This window comes from Pseudopipra pipra, chromosome 11, assembly GCF_036250125.1.
Source record: "Pseudopipra pipra isolate bDixPip1 chromosome 11, bDixPip1.hap1, whole genome shotgun sequence".
NCBI classification, from domain to species: Eukaryota; Metazoa; Chordata; class Aves; order Passeriformes; family Pipridae; genus Pseudopipra; species Pseudopipra pipra.
In genome coordinates this window covers 5752112-5771226 of record NC_087559.1, presented here as the reverse complement: position 1 = coordinate 5771226, position 19115 = coordinate 5752112, and positions in this window count along the sequence as shown.

Below are 19115 nucleotides of genomic sequence, written 5' to 3'. Positions count from 1 at the left end.
TTTTTCATGGGCACTAACCCAGGAAGAGATGATGGGTTTGCACAAATAGAAGTGTAATACAATTTGATATGGAAAATAGACATACAGAGGGTCCTGGTGTGCTACGTGGCTTTGCTGTTTGGTTTTTTTTATATTTCGGCAAGCCATTTGATAAAATTCTTAAGCATACCATAATCTATTTATGCTGAACTAAGTTAAAAATTTCCTGTCAAAACCTCTATTTCTGATGTTTCACTGTTATTTATTTATTTATTGAAAGTTATTGCTCTTTATGGGAAATATTATTTTAATGGAATTAAAAAATGCACATCCAAATGTCAAGTCAGTTGAAATATGACCTTTTGAACCCAAGAGATTTACATTTTTTCTTAATTTTTTTTTAATCGTTCTAAAACTTCAGGTCACACTGATGTGGTTTTTAAGCAACACCACTATGAAGATTGAACAGACTGGCTTCCTGATTTTCCTTTAGATTAAAAATCAAAAGACCCTTTTATACCATTCTTGTCCCACTGCCATTACTTAGGGTTGGATCAGGAATGTGACCTGCTGTTTCATCATTCAGATTTGTTCCTTGACTTTCCATAAATTTTCCATTGTTGAGGCTGTTATTGGTTATTAGCTGATACAATTAGACTGGGCAGATGAGACTTTGCTGGTGAAGAAAGCGTAAAGAATTGAAATGACAGTGTTGCACCAGCAGTGTGGTGGCTGTGCCGGCTCCAGCTCCATTGTATGTTGTGCTGTAATATTAGAGATGCCTCGTTGTGATGCAGTGAAATTAGATCAGTGCCCATGGGCCCCACCACAGAACTGGGAAACAACACAGTGTTTCCATGTCTCTGCACCAAGGATATGCACTGACTGTACAGGGACTGAACTGTTACAAGTGTTACAGCAGAGGAAAACATCACCCCTGCAAAGGGCATTGACAAAAATTCAGGCAATATTCTGCAAACAGGGCTGTGTGCTTTCTGCTTTTTGTAGTCTGGATTATTCAGGGTCTAGCAGAGGGTTTGAAGTCGTGAGCTCATAAACAAACTGTGCTTCAGGTATCTGTGCCTCAAGCACGTGGTGGGATTCTTGGGGCTGTTCTGTGCAGGGCCAGGAGTTGGACTTTGATGATCCTTGTGGGTCCCTTCCAACTCAGGATGTTCTATGATTCTATGACTCTGTAACACAGAGCCAAGATCTGCACATACCTGGGTGGAGAGTGGGGTCCTCAACCTGTGTGAATGACAGGCAGAGACCCCAGTCCTTTAGAGGGATCTCAGTGCAGTTCCTGGGCTATGCAGCTGAGCACAGCGCTGCACTGCTGGGGCTGCTCCTCTGAACTGGAGCTCAAAGACTTCCCTGAAGAGAGTTCTTAGGTGCTGCTGCCTGGGCATCTTGCTTCTAAGTGATGCCTGGGTTTAATAGCTGGAGCCTTCAGTTAAAATGTGCTTTGTCAGTGGTAGGAAAACATGCCTTTGGTTATGTTTTTCCTGGAGGTTTTCCCCAGACAGCATACTGCCTTTCTCTTCAGACTGAAGGGCAAGACACTTTGCTGGCATAAGCCTGACCATTTTCTCTGATACAGAAGGACCTTTCAGTGATTTGGACCAGCCTAACAAATGATGTATAACTTAAACATCAATGTTTGGTTTATATATATGCACATATTAGCAATTCAGATCCAAATATTCACTCACTTAAAATGCTTGAAATCATCAGTCTCACATTTATTTTGTATCTTCTTCATACTGTTGTCTTTCAGTAGTGCTAGTGCCTGCATATGATCCTCCCAACTTAAAAATTCATATAGTCAGTTAAACAATAGGCTTGGAACATCCATTATCATTAGAAGATAAATAAGGTCTGTAAAAATGGCTTTTCTTACACAGTGTAAGTATTTTTCCCTCATTACAACTGGATGCTGAAGTTTGCTGGTTCACAGCAGTTTCTGCTCATCAGAGGTGCTGAGACACAAAAGGGACTCGTCTGCAGTGACATGGGAAATGAGAAAACTGTCTGAGGAAAATCAGGCTAATTTAACCTCTTTCCTAATTTGTTCTAAAGCCAAAGAGTTAATTAGTGCAGTTAAGTTTCTGGTTGGTGAGAAGAACACTTTCTCTGCATAGACAAATGACAGTGTATACCACAGATTTAATTAAAGAGAACAGAGATAAGTACTGCATTGTATGCTAAAGTAGTGTTTACTATAGCAACTGATTACTCTGCAGACAGCTTGTTATTTTCCTTTCCAATTTAAAGTGAAGATAAGAAATATAGAAGGATGATAAATATTTGATCTGAATTGTACCTTTTAGGGAGGTGACTGAAAGACATTGAGAGCACTTATATAAGAAATAAAGCTACAAAATCCTTGGGCAATATAAATTGGCATATTTTGATTAATGAGTGTTGTTTTATACCAGTTGAGAAGCTAACTCCCAAGAGAGCTCATAAAAACTTTTGTATCTTCAAACCTTTCTACGAAGAGCTGGACTTTTTAGATCAATGTGCAATGGCCTGATAAATTATCATCCATTTCTTCCGAGAAAGTGAGGGAGAAGTGACTGGAAGCAGTGCTGTTGTTCTCTGGAAAAAGCTGTGTGACATAACAAAGAGATGGTATCCTAATCCTTGTCCTGTCAGAGCCTCTACCTTTGTCACTTCTGCAGTTGCTGTACAATGTTCCCTCCTCTGCTTCAATCTGGTGGTTACACATGGTGTAAGCAAGAGGGCTTTCTGCTGGGGCAGTAGATTGAGGAACAGTTCTATTTCAGATCCATTATATTACTTTGGCAAGCTACAGTGCTACCATGTGCCTCAATTCCCTCATCAACACACTCCTTCTAAGCTTGCCTTTCTCATTCCACTACCCTTTCCTTTGTGAAAGGCAGGATTGCTCTAGGTAAGAAGTGGTCTGGTGTTTAAATTCAATTTATTTGCGCTAGAGCATTGCCTCTGCCGTGGACTGCTCATGTTTCACTGCATGACAGGGTTATTCTGTCCAGGTTAGAGCAGACTAAATGTGAAACAGGGACAAAACTTAATTACTATTACCAAATCAGCTGGGAAGAGTCAGGGCCACAGCTTTGCAGCTGCACAAGATGGAGGTGGTGGTGGCAAACAGCTTGTGTCTTAAAGTTAACAGTGAGAACCATGATCCTGGGGGAGCAGGAATTCCAGGATCATGCAGGGACCATGAGGTTCAAGTACTGCAGGAGGCAGAGAGCTGTGAGTGCTGCTGGCTCTGTGCACTCCTCTCAGAGCACACACCAAGCACTCCCTGGAATCCAGACTGCTCCCAGCATTCCGCTCACATTCCCAACACAGGAGAGCAAAGCCAGACTTTGCACGTGTCAAATTTATAAAAGAATAAAACCAGACTATGTGAGCTTCATTATTCCTTTATTACTATTACTATTATTGTTATTATTAATGTGTGTGTATTGCATCTAATTGTGGCATGAATTAATTTTAATTAATTCCAGATAGCCTTTTTAACTAGAAAGTTTAGGTTGTATTTCATTAATGCAATAGGCTCTGACTTTCCAAGTTTCCTCAAAATGAAACAATTTTCTTTTCAAGTGTACATCACTGAAGTCAGAGAGACATAATATTCCCAACTGTATAGAACAGCCTGTGGCAACTAGGTTAGAGCTGTCAGTTTTACACATGGGGTGCCTGACAAACATATTATACATACAATTCAAGGCTGACCTTATACTGCACCTGAATTTAAATCTGTGTGCTGCACAATGCTTTATATCCTAAATAGGCTGTTAACACCCTCTTGCAGCCCTTCCCTTTTATAATGGGCTATAACTGCAAACTCTATATTGTCATGAGAAGCAGCCAGAAGGTAACACCATAAAATTAGTTAATTTTAACATAAAGATGCCAAATCACTGCTGCACACATTTGAAAAATACATTTTCTTTTAAGTAGTTGAGTGCTTGCAGATAGGAAAACTGTTCCATAAAAATTCACCAGGTTTCCCAATGTTTTAAAATGTCCAGTGTCTCTGAGCTTCTGCAAGTCCTGTGAGGACACTTGGTGGTCAATAGGCTATGAGTGGGCACTGTGAGGCAATAATGTGGACCACACTTTGCTAAGCTTTTCCAGCTGAAGTAACAGGGATTTTACTCAAACCTCTTACTCCATCTGTGAGATAATCATCTCCAAACTAGAAATTCCTGGTTCTTCTAGTTTGGAGATGCTGAGATATCAGCCAGTGCTTTCAAAGGGTATAGCATAGACATTTACCAAGGATGAAATCCAGTGCCAAAGTCCTGATGACTTCAGCAGGGTGGAATTTCTACTGTAACTCTAATGAGAGCCCAGCCATGCACGACCCACAGAGCAAAGCAGCGTGCTTCTTCTGCTTTTGTGGGAAGTAATAATTTGCTACTGGGGAAGTAATAATTTGCTTCCTCTCTTATTATGACTGGAAGATTTTCAAAGTCTTTGCAAGAGGTGGTGTAACTGCAGCCAGTGCAGGAGGAGGGGGTAGCTGGGAAGGGGGTGGATTCTGAGCAATTTACTACAGCTCAGTGTAAACTTCTGTAGGGTTTGTAGGAGGAGGGAGGAGGGATGTTGGAGCTGATGCTTTGCCACTGCTCTACACTAGACAATCAGGCATCTCTTTTGACTCTCTCTACCCCTGTCCCCCCTTAAGCCTCAAGCCCAGGCAACAAGTTTTCAAAGCACATTTCAAAGCACAAAGACAGGTGGATTCAACCTGTCTCCAAAATGGATTCTGCCCACCTATGGTCAGAGGGAAACTGTTTGGAGTAGGTTTAGGATGTTTGTGTCATAGAATTTAAGCAGTGCCTGTCCTGATTGCACTGGCACACGTGCAGGTCATTTTGTCACCTGGGCAGATCAGGGACAGGACTGCAAAGTGCTTCAGGCTCGAAGTGTTGTTATGCAGGTTAAAACTGCTGTGATATCAGCACATCAGTCCTGCTGCCTAGTAAATGGGAATGTGGAAGGAATCATGGAATCAAAGGGACTCATCTGCCTACTCAGTCCCTATGGTCTCTCCCTCCGTGGAGGTCTGGTCCGGTGCTGTGACACTGTACATTCACTGGCTGTGTGCTCAAAATGCAAACAGATTCTGGGCTTACTTTACAGCAGCATCTCTTACCTTTCATGTGCTTGTTGCTGCAGAGCTGTGCTGTTTGCATCTCAGATCACCCCCTCATTTCTGCTCAGAACAAAAAAGATATAACTCATTCAGCCAGGCCAAGCTCAGGAGAGGTCCAGAGCAAGGAGTCTGATTTCAGGCTGACCTGAGCAGTTTGAAGGCTGAGATCAGGATCTCAGTCTGGGCTCTGCAAATCAGGCTTGGCTCTTTGGCTTGTTTCCAATCCTCAACAGGAGCTGGCTGGGTCTGGCTCCTTTCCCTGTCTCTGTGAGCTCCTACCATGCCTGGCACCTTGAGCAACAATGGAAAAGAGACTGCTTTTCTTGGCATAAACAAATCCTTTTGGAAATATTTTCAGGCATTTGGAAGAACTTTTTGGAAGTATCCCATTTCAATCTGTAGATTCTCTTTGTTATTCTTCTACATGCCCCTGTCAAGTACTAATAGATACTATTTCCTTTTAAATTCTTTTGGAAGTAAAATCTTTAGGATTACTGGTTTTGTTTCCTTTGATTTGGGTAGTTGCCACTCATCAGACTGTAGAAATCTGGCTACTGTACTGACTGGACTAGGGCATGGTATAGCATGTATATTGTTATAGTTAATGAAATTATTTCACACTAGTGGTGCTTTACTAACAAACAGTAGTAATTAATTGATTGGATTAGTTTCTATAATTGATTGCCAACTTTCTTAACAGGCTTGTGCTCAGAAACTTTTAAACGTAAGACGACTCCTCTCCTTCCTCTGGAGACGTCTGTCTTGTATGCATTATGAAATGGGCACAGCCTATTAAGGTATTCTTCCCTGCTTGGATATGACAGATATTCTCAAAGGAACTAAACTCATTTCTGCACAATGTGCTAGAGACCTGAAGAAGTAAACTATAATTTATCTTCCCTGAATAGCTCTTCTTAGTTCAGTGCCTAAGCTGGATCACCTTCCCATGAACTTTGTCCATGGATGTTTATCTGTGGACCCAAAGCTGTATGGATTTACTTTCATAATATACAAATAATTTTGCAGATGAAGTTGAAAACAAACATTTTATCACTGATTTCCTATAAATTAGACATTGTCTTTGACAAAAATTTGACTAGTTACACAGATTCTATAACATTCTTGCATATTGACTTTTAATTATGCACTGTTTAATCAAACAAATAACAATGTCTTTCCTATCAAATGATAGATAAAGTCTGCAGTCTCTATCATGATTTGTTTTCTTACCTTATCCTCTAGATTTTGTGAGTTGAATGAAAATGCAGAATTTCAAATGTGTTGAAAAGTAAAAAGGCAGCCTCTAGTATTCTGCAACACTCTTACTTGGAAGAATGCTCTGTTGAAGTTGGGTTAGATGTTTGGTTGGTGGTGATTTAACTGGCACAGGCAATTGGACTGTTTAAACATGCTCCATATGCCACAAAGAAACATTCTTTCAAGGTGCCCTTATGCTGCATATCCTTCTTTTGTAGGCTGAGGTTTTGGTCCAGGACAGGAAGTTTTAATCTGTTTTCTGTGATCAAAGAGATAAAAATCACTGAGTGTTAAGCATCAGTTCTCCTGTTAGGATTAGCATGCTGCTGTCACAGATGTGCTAACCCTCAATGCTAGTAGGTAAAAGGGCAAGAAAGCAATTCCTTTTGGGCTTCTTCAGTACCACAGAGTTGTTTAAACAGCTTTTCCCGTGGGTCAGATGATCACTTAAGTAAAGTCATGGTACTGCTGCTCTGAGAAGAGCCCGTGTCCCTAGGGATGAGCAGACATCAAAAACAAGACCTGTTGACTGTCTCAAGTGTCAGCTTCTGTGTAAATAGGCTGGTGGCTGCTGAATACCAACCTCAGTGTCTCTGTGAATAATCTGAGCTTGCTGCTCTGAAGCTTAAAGCCATGAGATGATCCTGTAGGTCGGTGCTTCTCTGCATGCCTCTCTTCTTCACCTAATTCTGACACAGAGATAGTCCCCCTTTGCAAGACAGGAGGCAGAAGTCACAAATACAGAGAGATTAGTTTAAGAAGACAGTCAGAAAATACTTCTGGTAGCCCTTCTGACTGTGGTAGAAGTCACATGCTATTTCCTTTCAAAATAGCCATCCTTCTGGTTTTGTGTTTTCTAGCCTGATTTTGCTCATCCCAAGATTCCTCTTGAGCCCATTGCTTCTCTGTAGCAACAACTGTAATTCCTCAAACCATTCCTCAACTACAGTCTAAAGGCACAAATAAAATGAAACTATCATGAGAATGTTGTTCACATATGTAACTGTGGGCTGAACAACTTTCTGTGTGTTTGATTTGTTAATTAATCTGAAAGCTTCCAGAGTTTATGTTAGAGTCCAGTTTATGGACACATGCAGCCAGTGAGGCAGCCTGTGCTAAGACGTGCTTAGAATATATGCATGGAATTGTTTTATGCCCATATAAAGTATAAATGTTGTTTTCTCCAGGTTGTAATATCATGATTCTAAGCAGCAAAGAAAGACAAAGGGATCTGTACTAAAATCCCATCAATAGAATGAACAATAGTTATTAGTATTTAAAATTTTTTTATTACAGTGTAAAAAATACTTATCTCTGCTCACCTGTGCATAACAGTGTGGGGGGAAAAGAGGTCTGAGGAGTCCTAAAACATCTGTATTTGCTGTTATGTGTGACACACCAACTATTTTCCATTGCTCTCACTGCTAAGCAACTTGGTAGCAATGAATTCTTTGAAAAGAAAGTATTTTCTTCAAGTGCTAGAGCTGTTCCTTTAACATCTGTTAGAAAGTTACTGGCACTTAGGACCTTAAGGGAGAGATTTCCCAGTTTTAAGTGGAGTTTTAACTTGTTGCTTCCCTTTAGATTTCTTCTGTAGGTAATGAAGACATTCTGACTTCTTCAGGTATGATTCAAATCAGGACTAGTCTAAGTCACCATCTGGAGATACAGGCTTTTTTCTAGGGACTGTAGAAGGCACATAGGATTACAGTGCTTGTGCTACAGGCATCTCAGGTAGATGCTTATGCTGAGCTGAGCTGGGACAAAAACAGGCCCCACTGTGTGTCTGAGGAAAATAATAGACTAAATTTATCCCATGCCTTGTTTGGGTTGGAACTACTCCAACCCAGCTTGTTATTTCGGTGAGTACCAAAGAAAACATAACTTTAAATATAACTTTTAAATTTGTAGGTGTGCTGTTTCTGGTGTATTAGAATCAGTTAGCACCATCTATCAGTCCTGGCATCAGGAAGGTACCTCTGTGAGGTGTGCACATATATTAAAGGATAAAATTGGAGCAGTAGAGGTTCCACTGAAATCAAATTTCCTGACCTTCTAGAGCTGCAGTTTTCTCAGTGCTAAGAGGGTTATGCAGGCAGTTTGCTAGGACAATTAATACATTAGCTGTTGCCAACTGCATGTTAATTTGCTGTTAATAATTGTTATTCAATAACTCCAGGAAAAATGCAGGAAGTGTTAAAGGTTCAATATAATTCTTGGCTGGAAATAACTCCCTACTACAGTCTCTGGTGCCACAGGGAACACATATTCAGTGGTCAAATTCAGCTGTGTACATTTCCTGAGACATGCCCTGCATGCCACCAAGAGATGTATAAGCCACAGAGTGCTGAGGATTAGCCAGATATACAGCAACATATTTTTGGTTTTGCACTCCAGCATGTGGGCTTGGAGTCCTCAGCTCAGCCCTGACAGCCTAAGCTGGGCAGGTGCAGGACATCCATCAGTGAGAACAGCTATCCTAGGGCTAATGAAGGAAGTCTCCAAGAACTGGGACTTGCATTGCCTGATAGTTTCTTTGATGCTGCAAAACTTGTACAACACAGGTGCAGTAAAGCATTTAGGAGCTGGAATCCCTTGGTTTTGGCTCTACTTTTCTAAAAATGGCAGCTTATCTCTGCTTCTGCATACGACAGAAAACAATGGAAATACCTTCAGAAGTGGAGTCAAGAGGCTGAATCATAGCTCCAGCAGAGATATAGCCCAGTTTTCCTTATTGACCTTTAATATAGCTTCCCTGGCACTCTGCAATCAATGTAATCTTTTCACTATGATCATAATGGCCATTATCCTGAAGACAACAGATAGAAGTGGAAGCAATATTAAATTAGAAAAATAACTGAAGCATTTCTTTGTTTTCTTTATGGATTTCTCATGAGTTTTTCTTTTTTCTGTCTCATTTTTTTTTCCCTGAAGTCAAAAAAAATTTTAGGCTGAGGCAAGTGGTTGGCCCCCATTAATATTGCACACTTTCCTCTGTTTCAGTAAGTTGCCAGCAGTAAGGTGTTATTTAGGGATAAATGTAAATGCATAATAAACAGATCTATACAATCATTACTGAACTAAAATAGCAGTTAGGAAAGTATTTTTATTGTGAAAAATGGCCCTGTAAGACTTGCTGGCTATTTGTAATGTTGCAATGTAACGCAGATAAATTGGTGCCCAGGAGTGTGACATTTCAAAAGCTTGAAAATACACTACATTTTTTCTGAAACGCCATTTTTGTAATTCTGCTTGCTATTTCACCTGAGCAAGAAGCAATTCCTCTATGCCCAGGCAGTTCAATTAGAGTGTTGTAGATGTTGTCAGAAAGGCTCAAACATAAGTTCCCCTGAGCAACAGTTGCGATTACATGAAGTATCCTGTGACCCTGCTCCCCAGTAATTGACATTTCTGGCCGTTTGTGTGCAATGCTATTAAATAACTTTTTAAGTAATGACTCATTTTTCTTGTAAACTTTGTGTGATAAACCCTCCCATCTGGGGTTAGACACACATTTTTTAGTGAAAAGGAGTTAATAGATGAAGACTTCGGCAGGGACAGAGGCTCTTTTTCCATTAAGTATTTCTACTGACATAAGCAAAAGTTCACCAGATCCTGGAGATGGATGTAGGGCAGCCTGGAAATGTTATCTGCTTATCTGTCATTATTCATAATACAGATCAAGAGTTCAGGAGATATCCCAAGTCCTTAGTGAATTGAAGCTGTGGAGTAAGAAGGGGAGAACTAGATAGGCACTGAGATGGCTGACCTGTGGTTAAATAGGAATCCCAGCTACCTGAAGGCTGGTCAAACAGCACTGCACTGCACTTTAGGGGCAGAATTCAAGAGCATTTGGGAGTTTAGACGTGCAGTGAGAAGCTGAATAAAATGTGCAAACCCCCAGTGGGAGTGGAGCAGTGGGTTGGGGCAGTTGGTGCTGTGGCCTCTCCACCTGTGCTGTGTGGATGGAGCATTGCCTGGGACGAGACTCAGTTTGGTTCCCTGGACCTTCCCATCACTCGAGTGCTTTGCTGCTTCAGACTGCAGTCCCAGCAGGGCAGGAGCACATCTGTCACCTGTGTGTCTGTGAACACCGGGCCATGGTGCAGTAACTGTGGGCAAGGCAGGGGTTCACTGCTGTTCTGGATCAGACACAGCCCACTGCACCTTCAAGCACCTCAGTGTCTGTGTGGATTCTCTGTACAGAGAAATGACAACCTTGGAGATATAAGAATTCAGCTCCCCAGTGGCACAGGAGCAGTGACCACATCGTATTTCACAGTGTGAGCCGCAGCCTTCAGCTCTGATCCAAGGAATCATCCGTGGGGTTTAGGAGATGCAGCCCTTGGTCTGAATGCTAAGATTACTTACAGGGCACCCATTCTTATCCTCAGTGCTACCCCAGTTGCCTAAATAATTGTAATCTTCAGCGCTTTCCCTGTTGTTCTTTCACTGACTTCATGCAAAAGAAAGATGATTTGTGCACATTTAGGAGAAGTGAATTTGCTTCCTGCTTCTGCTGCAGTTTTTAGACAATGGCCTTGATTTCCTTGCTTGGAACTGGGACAATAGGATGTTTTCTGATCTATGTAGTTGCTTTTTAAGGACAAGAACATTTTCCTACTGTGTGTGCTTCTAATGCTCAACACAACAGGGTACTGATTTTCCAAAGCAAAGCACAAACTTTAACTTCCAAAAAATTCTGAAGCCAAGAAATGTGAAACACTTCTTATAGGTGAGCTACAACAAGCCTATTCCTCTTAATTTTCTGATTTTCTACTACAAGTTTCCACTGGCTGCTATGAAAAATAGTTACTGACCAGCTGTCTAAAGTCCTCTTGATAACAAGCAGCAGTCTTATTTTTGCAATATGGAAGTTGATTCACTAGTGTGATGATCAGCCTTCATAGAGGTGTGACTTAAAAATCCATTTCCTAGTGTTGATAAATAGCAGTTGGACACAGTCTGGATTTAAAGCCTTTGAAAATCACAAGTGACTTAACATTGGGGTATTAGACAGCATGACTTGGTGCAGATTTGGTGTTTTAACCCATAGGCTTAAGTGTCATAATGCAGCATCATATGATGTTATTACTTGAGACATATGAAAGCTTGTGGATAATAGAAAATAATATTATGGAATACAGTTTCAACAGTTTCAGTTTCAGGAATCACTTGAATTACTTAATCTCCCATTAAGTAGCTGTTTTATTTTTCTCATAGGTATTCACCCAAATGATAGCAACATCATTGTCTCCATCAAATCAAACACTGAGTTGGGAATTTGTTCTTAAGTACACTTTAGCAGGGTTTGCCCACACAATCTGGCACAAAGAAAAGACTAAATCAAATGCCCTAATCATAGTTTCTGCTACCACGTGCTTTCTATCTCAACTTTCACTTGACCTGGAATTTTCCCTTAGAGGAAAATATTGCCATTTTCAGTTGACAAGTCAGAGTCATGAAGTCTGGGTCAAAAGAGGGATATTGAATTAGAATTATTAAACACACACACATCAATTCCTAAAATTGCTATTATGTTAAATATATAGTATACCTTTTGGAAAGCTGTTAGCATAAGCTGCTGCTAAAAAGAGCAATTACTGTTATAATCGTTGTACCTGGGATCTGATAAATAATTGTGAGGTGAGGAGCTGCAGAAATTTTCCAGTGGATGTGAAGGGTTAAGTGAGATTTACTCACCAAGCCCAATTCAAAAAAGAACAACTTGCCTTATCTAGAATATATTCCAATTCAGCTTCTTGAGATGATGCCACTGTGGAGAGACTCATCAATTCGGGGATCTGTGTCTAAATCCCTGTCTAATGGGAGCTGTAACAAAGGGTCACAGAATATACAGACATTACCCTCCATTAGAGATAACAACCAACCAAGCCACCAAACAAACAAATAAACAAACTGCAAGAGTTCCTCCAACAAAGTTATTCAGAGGATAATAGTACTACAGAGAGCAGTTATTCTTATTGTTGTTATAATCATTGTGTCTGCAGCCTGTCAGATACTGAGAGGCGCCTCTTTACCTTAGTAAAAGGGAAACAAAATGATCAGATTGCAAAACCCGTAGACTTTGATATCTGATCATGTCTAGACAGCCTCTGTCCCTGCCTCTGAAAGACAGTCGTCAAATGCTTTGCATTGATAATTTGAGATGCTGCTGTTTTCAAGACGTTGAACATTAATGTCACCTCCTTGGGTCCCAAGTGCCTCTTCTGCACTCGTTATTTTTAGGTAATAATGGATACTTGCTTCTGTTTAGTTTTAATAATCATGCAGAACAAGCAGCTTCAATATCTGAAATAAACTGCTTCACAAATTAATCAAGTGCAGAACAAAGCTGTTTTAAGTCTCTGACAGCCGATAAAGTCATTTGTGGTGCGTTATCTCTGCTCTGTGCTAAATACTATTGTGAGCTGCAGAGGTGGAGGAAAATTTTATTAGAAGTCAAATTCTCTGGGACTTTTAACCAAACTGTAAAACTGGATTTTATACATTATGCATGACTGTTTAATGTAAGTCCTAAAATTTCAGAGGATTATTTAAGAGACTACAAGCTTTAGGGAATGAGGAGACAGAGCTGACAATGGAATTGCCCTTGTGATAGGAAGAAGTCTTGGATAGGTTAGATGCCTTGCAAGCAGTCACAGTGCAAATTCCCCTCACTGGCAAATGGAATCTAAGTCTGCCTTTGAGTAGAACTGAAGTGTTTGTGGTTGAACTGTAATGAACTTCCCTTAGCTCAGCCTCTCACTTGTTGGGCTTTTAAATTGTGTGATTGTAGGAGATAGATGAACTGTGTGGAGCAGTTTTGTGTCAGCCCCTCAATGCAGGAGGAACTGACCAGAGCTATCATTCATTTCTCTTTGATTTTTGTATTGGACATAAAAAAAAAAATAGTTGTATATTCAGCTAACTATTCCTCTTGCTTCTGATTATTCTCAGATTACATTTAACTCTATCTTCTATCTGTTCAACAAATCTGTGTCCCTAAAGCATTTATGAAAATAGCACGGGGTACAAGCTGACACATTAATGCTGATAGATATGCAGAGAAAGTGAGGGGTTTGAATGTAGCACATTGTAGATGTGAAGACCTCGGTATAGAAATGATCTCCTGAGTAAAATCTATGTGAGATATATAGAAGTTGCAACACAGAATATTGGCTTATTGCACTCCATAGATTTGAAACCATCTCTCTTGGATGGCAGTGGAAAACTTCAATATACTTACATGAATTATAAATGATGTCTGATTCTCTTGTTGAAGTAGGTACTGTATGTTTTTCTATCATAGGCACTTCAGCCTTTAAAAAGCTTCTTTGTATGTGCAAAGGTGAAAGATCTTCATTTGGAAACATTTACTGCTGTCAATATCTTTGTGTAAACTCTGTAGCCTACTGTAAATATTTTTGTTTTAATTGGGAGTGCCGCAGATATTTCCTTTAAGTCATGGCTTTTAAACAATTAGTTTGGAGATGGGATTGATCTGGAAGAAGTAACGCTGGCGAAGATGCAGTATACGAAACAAGAATTGATTCAAGGCGACAATTCCTAAGTAGTTCAGACGTTTTGGTGCCTTGAAATGAGCATCTTTTCTGTCAGTTCAGAAATATAACAATGCACAACAATGCAGATCAAAGACAAGAAATCATCACTTTGCTTATTGGATTCTCAGCAGTGATATAATTTACATTCTTTTAGATGCCTTTGCATTGTTTTTATTGCAAAACAGTACATAAACCCAGTAAGTGGTTATTGCTATGCTGAGACATTAAGCCTTTGTCACAATTATAGTAATGGGCTCAGTACATGAATAGCTGGATAAAATTCATGAGGCTTTGTGATGGGATCTTTTAGATCCTACAGTGCCATGAACTTGGTGTTTCTTCTTGGCAGAAAGAAGTCTGCCTGGTCTTCATTTGGAGCAATTGGGATTCCCGTTAATTTATCAACCAAGAGAACTTTTAAATTTGGCATGCACTTCCTTAAGGCTGTATCCAGATGACTTTTCTCATACTGAATAGTGCCTTAGAGCCTTCAGAGCCCTGTGTGAATGAAGGAATTCTGGCATAGCAAGGCAGATCTGTGCCCGGGCACCGGATCCTGCCGTTCCCATCCACAGTGGGGCTGAGAATCTAACTTGCATCTGGACAGAAATATGCAAATGACTCCTTATTAAGATCAAAGCTGAAGATTTTGGCCCCGCATAGAACTCATCACAATGTCAGCTGAGGGAAGTGGCTGCTCACAGTGCTGTACCTGTAATTCCTGGAAAGCACTGCCCTCAATACCAACAGCGCAAGGCCATGAGTAATGGAATGGATAGACAAGACATTAGCCAGACTAACCTAGGAAAGGTCAGTCAAGGATAAAGAAAGCCTGGCAGACTGCTTGATTTAAGAATTTCTTTATGCAAAAAGAACTTAATGGAAAATAGAATGCATTTCCTGAAAGAACAAGCTGATAAGTAAGGATGCAGTGAAAATAGTTATTACATGAGCCAAGAACAGAAGGTGGTCTAGACTGGAGTGTGCCAGTGGGAATGAGTTTTTCTATGTTTCAGGCCCATGCAAATGTGGGCAGGCTATACACAGACTCCAGCAGATCTGAAGAATGTTTACCTGGCTTAAGGAGAATATTGTCAGAATTGGGTTGCTCTAGAAACAGTCTGGTTCCAGCCCTGGTACTGCCTGACATTCAGCTGCTCCAAAACTAAATCTGAATCACAACCCAAATACATTTCCCTGTCCGATGGCACAACTCGGGTCATTGTCATGGATCAAAATATAGGGCTTGCCTTACACCCTCACCATCGTAAAGAGTCTGAGCAGTTCAGTGGCAGAGGGACAGTGTGACTGCACAGGAACATGCCCAGGGTTACCTGTGCCAGGGGTACTCACAGAGGGACTGAATGAAAGGGCACAGATATGAAAAAGACCTGAGGTCAGTTAAAAGAACCACAGATTTCCAAAGGATGCCCAACAGAGATTGAAGAGAAGAATGGAGTCAAATAAGGAGAAAGTTGCCTGCAACATCACATTATCCAAGCTCTGACAGAGCACTTTTTCATCACAGGTCTCAAAGCATCCTAAAACCTAAGATAAATATCATTATTTCTATTGCATAGCTTGGAAAACCCAGGGAATGAGGAAATTCTATTTACCTATTCTCATTCAAAGCTGAGTCTAAAGCCAGGACAGATGAGTTTCCTAATTCAATCCATGCTTGCTATCATGTGACCCTCAAGTCACAGATGAATGAACTGTAAAATACAGAAGAACAAGTTGATGAATATTAAAGTCATGTTTAAAATATTTGAACTGCTATTTTTGCACCTTGATCTCTCTTCTTACTGTACCCAGCTGCCTTTCATTTTCTTCTGCCTGTGTGCTGTGCTCTTTTTTTTCATATTCATGATATAATTTACCTCTACTAATGGTTTTAAGGAAGTTGTTCAATTTTTGTTCTGCATTCCTTTGATGATTCTGTACCAAAATCAAATATAAATATCAGAAGATGTTGGGGTTTTATACAAATTATAAGGCAAATGCCATGTTAGAGGAGGCTGATTAAAATAAAGTAACTGGAACAATGTCTATTTATCCTAGCAAAGACTTTAATTTTTTGATTATTACTAGTGCCACTATCATTTTCAGGCTTCATTTCTACAAGTTCAAAGTATTAATCTAGAAAACATGCCTTTTTTACAATTTAAGACTCTCAGTGCTGTCATTTCTTAGTGGCAGTGCAGCGTGTTCAGTAGTCCTGCACCCTTAAAGGGAACTGATTGGAACTGATGGACTGTTGCAGATGCAGACACAGAGGAAATGTTTTTACAAAAGAAAAAACATGGAGTGTAATGCAAACACATTGTCAGAAGATATTATCACTTACTCTAGTGAAAGGAGAATGATCCATCCCAAGTCCCAGGGCGTGCTCCCTAAATGTATGGGTGATGTGAGAGTATGAACCTAGATCACCTTGTACACTGCACGGGAGTGTGGGGACTCATTTCTAGTTCATGACTCTTTCATTACAGTGTGTAGCACTGTGAAAATAGCTAGTTTCTTTTTTTTTTTCCTTTCTGCAGCAGTTTTCTCTGAAATTAGGACACGAAATGGGCAATGTGAGCAAACAGGTACCCAACATGTCTGCCTTCTCATTGAGAGGTGGTATTACAGGTTGCTATCCCTGAAAACATGATGGATAGCAGAAGGCTAAACCTGGACCTTCTCTCTGCACAGGAAGTGGTGCATGTATCCTCCTGGAAAACATGCCCTCCTTGGGACAAAAATGGTAGACAGGGGCTTCAGCCTGCTTCTGTCAGATTGGGGCACAACTATTTTTAGTAAAGAAAATTTCTCCCAGGAAGCTGAAAAATATTTAGTGGAAATCCCATTTTTCCTTAGAAAATGGGTTCTGCCCATTGAACCGGTTAATACACAGGATGAGTTGGAGAGCCCAGATCCTTGTTATGTGAGCAGGTGGGTGCAGCAGTCCTGTGTTTGCTGTTGGCTCCACACTCCTGACAGAAACACTCCGAAGGGGCACTCTGAAGGAGTTCTGTAGATGGATTTGCACTACAGCAAAGTGACCACAGACCTTGGGCTGCAACAGCTGCTCCCCTTAGAGATCTAAAGGCAGAAATCGAACTAAACCTTTTGTCATTCAGGAGTGCAGAAATACTCAACTGTATCTCCTGAATGGGTGAGGGGGTGACTGTAAGAAGGAATGACAGAAGCCTCAACACTTGGAGTAAGCAAGAGCATCTGAGTTCTTTTAACAGATTTCACTGAAAGCATATTTGATATTTAAAACATGTGATGACCTAGTCAAATTAGAAACAGATTTTTCTCCATTTTTACCTTTATTCACTCCCAGAATTTTCTCAAGAGATGATGTAATAAATCCTGTCAGGGTCATGTGTTTTGTGAGGTGCTAAATAGTAGGGAAGTCAGTATGCAATTATAACATTTAAAGAAGAAATTTGAGATTCAACAAAATTCCCCTTTAAAAAAAGCAGAAGGCAACTGGTTGCTCTTGGCTTTATGAAGAAGTTACTGAAACTTCAGAAAAAAATGCTAGGTTGAAATTTGCCTCTGTTGACAATAAGCTGATGGTTCAGTATGATGAAGATGTACTTCAGCCTTCTGGAACTGAGGAAAGGCGTTTGCACTTCTGTGCTCCTGGAGCAGGCCTATTTGTTCTCCCTGGCTGTCAGCCTGCCTGTGCAATAGTCCATAAGTGTAAGGTATGGACTGAGGAAGAAGAGAGAACAGATGGAGATTTCACATTTAAGGAAGAGGAAATAAGAACACTGCAAAGTGCTGTGGTGTGGACAGGTAGAAATGTGGAACAGAACAATTAATAATTTGTCCCCATACACACACAGCTATTCATGGTAGCTGAAGAGCTAGGAAATGTAGAAATCCTCTTGGTATGCTTATTCACAAAATATTTCTTCATATTTAAGATAATGGTTTAGAGCTCCTTCCATTCATGTTGTATTTATCTTTTTGCATTAGCAAATGACTAGTTTGCCTTTCCCATTTCCCAGTTTGTCATCTTTCAACTATTCTTGGTATGTTATAATGCACATGAACTAAATACAATAAAACCTAATTTATATAGTGCAGAAAATACAAAGGATCTCAAATAGCTTCATATAAAATAATATCTAGCTTCTTTAAAACTGAGCTGCATTTAAGGCTGGAAAAGCCAGCCTAAAAAGATAAGATTTCAATTTTGTCTTAAATGAATTCACTGAATCTGCATTTCTGATGTCAAGTAGAAGTGAATTCCATAGCTCTCATGAATAGCAAGCAAAAGCCCTACAGCTATGAGAATTTAATCTGAATCTTTTATTTTGCATGTCTGGGTTTTTTGAAATATATTTCTTCTCATATGTTCTGAAATCTTTGTGGATTTTTGATCATATGGCTTTACATGGTTTTTTATACCCCACAATTGTTCTTACGATCCAAATTACTAAATGAAACAGTCTTCTGGAAAATATTGTTAACACTAGAAATAGCTTTGAAATGACAGCCATGGTTCTTTGGAGCAGAATATTTTAAGTGGAAAAGTTCCTTGCTTTCTCTTTGTAACAAACCCAGTCATTCAAGAGGAGCTGGGGTACATGATGAATGCCTATGGATGCACTTAGAACTGAGCATCAAGAAAACAAATACAAATGAAAGATCATCCAGGAGCTTTCAGTTCTGAGGCTGATGCTGCAGTCTAATATGTAGGGTCATTGACCCAACGTGCAGTGCTCAGAGATGAAGAGCTGAGAGGAAGAATGATTTTATGGCTGAGGTTCAGAAGATCTACATTAATTCCAGCCTCTTTGGCACTTCCTGTCCTCCACCCCGGTGGCCAATATCCAACAGTTCCCTGTCCTCTTTTTGTCTCTCTGATAGGCTTCGCTTGCAAACTCTCTGGGGCAATGGAAGGCTCCTTTCTGTGAGTGTAGGGTGGAGCTGAAACTGAGAATTTTCTTCAGAGCTGTTAACATGGCTGCAACAAAATAGATAAATACAGTGAGAGTGGATGGTGGATAGACTTAAAACACAGACTGATGGCGTGTTTCCATTGCTGTGGTTCACTTCTCTCCCTCTGGCAGTAATCGATGTGTCATCTCTGAATATGTCTACAATGGCATGAATGCAGAACTTATAACCTATCTAAGGTACCTTCAAAC